Here is a 7,824-nt window from a genome sequence, read left to right on the forward strand (position 1 = left end):
GACTTGAGCATTTCAGCAAGCTGTGTAGCACTGGAATGGTGTGTGATCTTAGGAGGCCCATGTACCTTCTCTTATTTTTAAACAGACTTTTCTTCTCCGTACACTAGTGAGAAGTAAGGACAGTATGCATCTCTAAGAAGCCTTTCTGACATGGCAATCTGACTTCCTTCTTGTTGACTGATCTCCAGCTTCTTTTCCTGTGTTCATGGATGCTAGCAAGAACTCTCCATCAGGAGGCAACACAGGCCACCTTTTGTCACTGAATGAGCCAATCTATATTTTTCTGGTGATCATTCCACAATGGGAAAAGAAGTCAGTCTCAAAAAAAAAAAATCATCTCAGGACTCAGTTGAGAGAAAGTCTAGGGTTTGGAGTTCTCTTGTACCTACCATCTTACAGCAAAAACTGTTGCAGAAGTAAATCTAAAGAAAACCCTGCTAAAGTGTACATCCCTTCCCATATCCCTTGGGAGATTGAAGGCCAGATAAAAATGGAAAGAAATAAAAGTTAGATTAGCAAGAGAAGCAGTGGGATAAGAATATAAAACCAAGTAGCAGGAAGGAAGAAGGGTAAAACAGAACAATGGGGACTGTGTGAGGCTCTCAAGCTGATTCTCAGATTCTGCAACTTCAATATACTCCATGTGCCACCTTATTTGAACCAGTACCACTCAAACATGATTCATTTTGATTAATTACAGTTCTCCCTAGGTATCTCCTTTACAAAGGTTGTGTCAAGGACAGGGAAGCCACCCCATCCCTAACAACCCTGGCACAGTGGGCCAGAATCTTCAGCTTCTCTTTGTCTGGCTTAGCATTCCCTCTATCACACCCACAACCTCTAGACTGTGCCCTGCTTCCCTTCCTAGGCCAGTCACTTGCCTTCTCATGATTGACAGACTACCTGTAATCTTCATCCTGTTTTCATAGGCATTTGCATGAATAATAATGGCTCACATGCTTCTCGTAACCATCCTGGTGTTTTGTTTCCACAAAGACACAACCTGCAGAGGGAATAGACTTTCCTACTTTATCTACCTTCTCCAGTTACACCGGAGGGGCACACTCAGCTCTCTTAAATAATTCCTTTTCCATTAAGAATGATATGAAATAGAATCTAGAAGCTTCCATGAATTCTTGAATTCATGGACTCAAGTGTCTTCTTTCCATTCCTCTTAGAGGGTTAGACCGTGATGCTGATCACCTTAAAGTCATCGCTGTACGATTCTTCTCATACTTGCTCTTGAGTTTTGCTAAGAGGTGCTTCCTCATTGACATAAATGTATATTAGTGTGTGTTGCTTGACCATATGGCTATTTGACTGTATAGAGTGTGCAGAGGCTGAAGTGGCTAGTTAATGTATAAAGCAAGTAGTCCTGCAAGGGCAAGTGCCCTCCAAAACATCTCTGCTCCAGTATATTTCTCATTTGGTGTCCATGGAAGGTACACTGCTAAAGGACAAGTTCTTATTCATAGTTTTTAGTGGAACAACTTTCTTTCTCTTCAAGACAGTGTAATCAAGTAAAATTACTATTAAAGAAGTTATTGGGATTCAATGTCATTTGCTCTCTATACTGTCTACTTGGCACAAGCAAGAGTCATTTTAGAAGAGGAAACCTCAATAAAAAAAGATGCTTTTATCAGAATGACCTGTGGGTAAGTCTTTGGTGTATATTCTTGACCAATTGTTGATGTGGGTGGGCCCATCCCAAAGAGAGTGGCACCACCTCTAGGTAGGTGGTCCTAGGGTGTGAAAAAGCACGATGAGAAACCCAACTAGTGCAAGCTAGTAAATACACACCTCTCCTCCAGGATCTCACCTTGAATTCCTGCCCTGACTACCCTGGATAATAGATTACAACCTAAGATGAGATAAACCTTTTCCTCATCATGATGATTTTGGCCATCATATTTTATCACAGCAATAGAAGCACTAAGATGTGTTCCATTTATCAATGTCAATGTTCACAGAAGTTAACTCATACTGACAACAGCACCAACCTATTACAGAACTTACTGCTGGTCAGCAAAGACTGGTAGTGAGTGTCCCCAATAGAGTGACATGCCTATCTCTTGGCTGTCATCCTCACAGTGTCCTATACTTGGTGTTACAATCCTATTTTTATTTAAAATTTAAACTTAGAATATATCACTTCCACCACATCAGTTTTCCCTACAACCTCTCCCAACCCTTCCCACCTATCCCTTCACTCTCTCTCAAATGGATGGCTTAGTTTTGATGATTATTGGTGCATTTAGGTAAACGTATAAATATATGACTATAACCTTAGTCCATTAGTATCACTTGTGTCAGGTTGACCAATTATTAGGTTTAACCCTGGGAAATGCTAATTCTCCATCTCTCAGACATCATTAGTTTCCTGTAATTCTTTGTCTAGGGGTTGGACCCAGCGAATTTTCCTCTTTACACATTAGCAAGTCTATTGATATTGTCATTTTCAGGTCTTGTTTAGGTAGCTATATTTTTGAAGTAGCATATGTATAGCTTACTTGTTGTCTCTAAGAGACACAACATCACAGCAGAGGTCTTAATCCCCTGACTCTTAAAATTTTTTCACCTCTTCTTTGATCAATGAGTATTAAGTGCAGTTGTATACTATTTATATCTGTTAATGGATGGGTTCCCCATGATCTGTTGATTTCTGCATTAGGATTTGTGGTTTCTATGTAACATTCTCCATTTACTGCAAAAGAAGCTTCTTATATAAGGAATGGACCTCTTGTTTGTAGGTATAAAGATACATTTTAGAATACAATTAAGTGTTATGCTCTTCTATTAAAGTGATAGTAACATTTTTTCTTCTAGGATTTATAACACTCAAAGAAGTGGCTAGATTTCTTTTACAAGCACAGTTTCTCTCCTTTTCAGTGGACCTTAAGTCAAATTAGACAGCTGTTGGTCACCATCAAATACGGGTGGCACTATTGTATTCTCAAAGCTATCTTTCCATGCTGGTTATTGTTATAGCTCATGGTATCATATAGTCCATATAGTGTCACAGCTGGATAGAAGTATTGATTGGTTCCTTGTCTTGGTAGTTTGTGTGGCATGTTTGGACACAATAAAAGCCAGACCCCAAGAAGGAGGCTGTCAGGACAGATAGACTTTGAATCTTCTGTGTCCTGTGTGAATGGTGGTTTCCTATCCCTGGAAATGGAATTTTTATAAGATTATCTATGCCTCCTGTTCTTATTTGTTCAAGATTATCTATGTTCTTACTTTGAGGCATTTTTGTTGTTGTTGTTTTTTTCTGCCAAGGTTAACGATTTCATGATAATCAGAGACAGCACAAGTCTGGGAAGTGAGGATATGTCTAATGTCTCAGAAAAATGGCAGAATACTGGCACATTCAGGACAGGCTTTAAGGCTATGGAAAAGAACTTAAAACATGAGTTCAAAAATACATAATTTCTCAACTATGCAAAATACAAGGATGCAATATGAATTATATGAAGGGTTTCATTTCACTGAATTAAAAAAACAAAGGCAGATACACTATCAATCAGCTTGTCAGGAAAATATTACGGAAGGAGATATAGAGTTTTAGGGAATGATGATTTCAGAGCAAGATCTCCACCCAGTTAGCTTTTTGTCTGTGCTCACAAAGGCAGGCAGATCTCTGAATTCATTTGCAATATTAGAAAGAAAAATAAAGAATGTGCCTGCTGTCTTTTTCTAAGAATCAGGGGGCTGGTGTCAGGGGATGCTTATTTGTGAAATAATCAAATGGGAAACTAGGGTGAATGAATTGATATGTAAATAAAAGACTGGGCTTTTTGTCTGCAAGAAATGAGCCAGCCAGAGTTTTTAGAATTTTTTTTTCTTTTCTAGCAAGTGTGAGCTCCATTGAGCAGAAGACTGTCTGGAAAGCTGTCTCGAGCAGAACACAGTCCATCAGCTTGTACTCCACAATTAGACGTTGAGTCAATTTTTCTCTGGTTTTAAATATCCCTGTTCTCAGGAACCCCTCTCCAAGCAGAGCCTGGTCCTTGGCATTAGAGGGATACAGCGGTAAAGCATCAGCAGATATTTGAAACATCACATATTGATGTATCCTGTATATACCTTTTTACTCTAATCCTAAGATAATAATTTAGGGATAGTAATATGTTAATAATTTCTAATAAAGTCAACAGTAAAGTTATGGGAATGTGGCCTCAGAATCTCTGTCTTGATGTCTTCATATATTATACTTCACCTTTTTGTTATAAATGGGCAAATGAAACTATGATGATGGTTAGCCAAGGGGCTTGAATGGAACAGCCAGGTTTTAATCTCTTGGTGGAGATGTCTGTAGAATTTAAAATCGGTCCATCAACTCACACCTAACTCATATAACCAGCATTTACCTAACTAGCTCTCCAGGATACAGAGCACGAACGTGAGTTCATGCTCTTCAGCTATTGACCTCCACCCGGAGACAAACAGCTCACTCTGAAAGGGCCAGAAATTCACATAGCTGGGCACATGTCACAACAGTATATAATAGAAGTGCTGCAAAAATCCACCCGGCAAGTCTCTGTGAGCATACAGCTTTTCTCTGTGCCATGATTTCTTTCAATTACTCACCTTGAGGCATGCTGAAATAAATGCCGACACATGGAAGGAGAGTTAGATCTGTGTCTGTTCTTACACCACGGATTCCTGAGAGTCATATCTCTTATGTTCCCTATGGTGCTAGGGATAGAAGGCAAGGTCTTAAGCATGCTCAGCATGTGCTGTGCTGCAGAATTGCATCCTTAGCTTACATGTCTTAAAACACAAGAAGACCACACAGAGTTTCCATCTTAACGGAAAGCATTGTATTTAATGGGCTTATATGTGTATGGTTTCATATACTGAGGGGTGAGAACACTTATGAAATCAGATATGAGATTTTTTATTATTTATAAAGTGTATTTTTAACTGAATTAGAGTTTAACAACCAAATACAAGAGATGAGAACACTTATGAAATAAGATATGAGATTTTTATTATTTATAAAGTGTATTTTTAACTGAATTAGAGTTTAACAACCAAATACAATCTTATATAATCTTTTCAAAATTATACAGTACATGAATAAATTTAGGTATATTGGAATTTGACATATTTGTACATGTACATATACACACATATAATTGTGTTTTTAATTTTATTTTATAATTTAATAAACTAAAATACATGTTCTTGTCCTAGCTGGTTGTTACATTGACTTTTCAGAAACTATTTTACAGCTATTGATTGTCTCATTCATTTTGCAAACATGTCCCATGATATTAGTTTGAAGTATGTTTTATTTATTTGTGTATAGAACTCTAGTACTGCACAGTTTTTCTTTCTGAAGCAATTATAAATAAGAATGCACCTTGCTTTCGCCTGCTGTCATTTTATGTGACTGAAAGAGGTTAGCTATTAGAGTCTCACCGAAGATGTATTGGTAAATTGACTCACATCTGAAAGGCCCATTTATTATTCCTGCATCTAATTGAATATGATAAATCCATTTAAGAAGCTTTGCTTGTATGATGTCCAATGCTGTTAGCACTGCAGCAGAACCCTGTATCATTTATCGTCCATCTTTACACAGAGCAGAGCACAGAGGCTATTCTGTCGTTTCTGATGAGACACCTCATGGTCTTTCAGTGATACAGTGATGAGCACTGCTTTGCGTGGCAAAGAATAGTTGGACAGGAGACGCCATTCTCTGTACTGCTTACTTTGTCTCAGCCTCAGGAAGATGCTTGTGCTGAGATGATGATTTTATGAATTAGTCTCTTTATACAGTGTTAGCTTTTACTGATATGTTGCCAGGAGTTCACTTGAGTCTTTTTTTTTGTTTTGTGTTTTGAGACAGGGTTTCTCTGCATATCCCTGGGTGTCCTGGAACTCACTCTGTAGACCAGGCTGGCCTCGAACTCAGAAATCTGCCTGCCTCTGCCTCCCAAGTGCTAGGATTAAAGGCGTGCACCACCACTGCCTGGCCACTTGAGTCTTTAAAGTGACTTTATAACTCATTTGTCAGGCAGATTGGCTTCCTTTCCTGGGACTCAGAGAGCTCTGACTGGGGTTGTAGTCTGCTGAAGTTCTTAACTGAAAGGAGTATATGTATATTGAACCTTTTTTGCTGGGACCAGCACACCATGGTTACACTCAGACAGAAGTTACTCATTATTAAGTCGGCCCAACAGTGGGTCCCAATAACACACAAGTCACCAAAGAAGTGTATGTGTGTGTTCAAAATATATGCATATATGTGCATATCAGATTGAATATAACACAAATTATACCATTTTACTGATTATTAAAACTCTAAATGAATGTATTCATACAAAAATAATTATGAATAAAGAAGCATGGTATCTGCTGACCCAGCCATACCCCTTGTCTGTATCAAATAAGCATTCTTCAGTTTCCCACAGTTCTCTCTAATTAATTGTGATTTCCCAACTAGTGACGTTGTTGTATTTTGACAAAGCTTGTATTTGAACACTTAAGCTAAATAGCTTTTTAATGTTATGTTAGATGAATTTTACTATTTTGTTGAGGTTGAAAGTTTATGTTAAGAGGAAATTAAAATGAGACAGCATGATAGAGGGAATGTGAGAGAGTGAGAAAGATTGAAAGCTAGATTTCTTATCCCAAATGCTGCATCCAGCATCTCTGAATTACAAGTCCTCTCTTTTCTTAATACTACTCCAGTTTCTAAGGAGCATTTCACATTTGGTAGTCAACATTCCTAGTGATTCTGTGAGAGTCTAATTAAGCTTTTATCTAACCTTAAACATATTTTCCTTAAGTATATGTTTTATAGAGTATGCACTAAAGATATCTATAAACCTACAATTTAATAATGAAGAAGCATTCACTTGAATCTTTGTAAACATTATCTAGCTTCAGGAGTAAGATATTGCATACTAGAAACACATTTTCCTTTCCACTTACCTTCTCTATGTATCTAAGCACACTCTGAGAAGTATGTTAATTATTCCTTTGGTTTTTGGTAGTTTTAATACATATGCTCTTATCCTTAACTAATATAATACAGAATTCTTTCTCTTTTGAATTTAGATAAAAAGAATTTGTTGTTTTAAAGGTTTTCTTTATTCAGGTTTTATTTTAAGGCATTAATGACTGTGTGTAGACTCCACCTAAGCTATACCTCCATGTGATAGTGAGAAAACAACATGTATATTTGAGTCAACTGAGAAGATTTTCAACACCATCTGTGTCTGAATATCAATATGCACCAATGAATCCCTACTCCTTATCAGTTATCACATTTGATTTATCACAGAAGCTGTGGTTATCTGCACAAACCCTGCATAGAATCATGCCAGTCAACCTCCACCATGGAGAGAGGGTAAGCACTGAATATGTTTAGTGGGAGTGGATTATAAAGAAGAGGAGGAGGAGGTTAAAGAGGAGGAGGAGGCAGAATTTGTGAAGTTGAGAGGAGTAGTGAGAGAACTCAGAAAGAGTTGAGAGGGTTGGGGGTAGATATGGTCTAAGTACATCATAAACACATATGCTGTAACCAAAAACAAAGTGAAAATGCAACTCCAGGCTCCTTGTGACGTTTTTCTATAGGCAGTTTTACCTATGGATAAAGTTTCAGGGACATAGACAGTACCTCTGTTTAAATTTATGAAATGACAAAAAAATTGTTGTGAGCATGCTCATCACTCTAGATCCTACCAATGTTTTATATTTTGAAAACTACGTTGAAAGTATGTGTCCTATTGTGTAACTTTGAAGATTTGATGTTTGTGGTGGTTTGAATAATAATATCCCCATAGGCTCATACATTTGAATGCTTGGTCA

Source organism: Grammomys surdaster, unplaced genomic scaffold, assembly GCF_004785775.1.
Source record: "Grammomys surdaster isolate TR1022 unplaced genomic scaffold, NIH_TR_1.0 174, whole genome shotgun sequence".
Classification (NCBI taxonomy): domain Eukaryota; kingdom Metazoa; phylum Chordata; class Mammalia; order Rodentia; family Muridae; genus Grammomys; species Grammomys surdaster.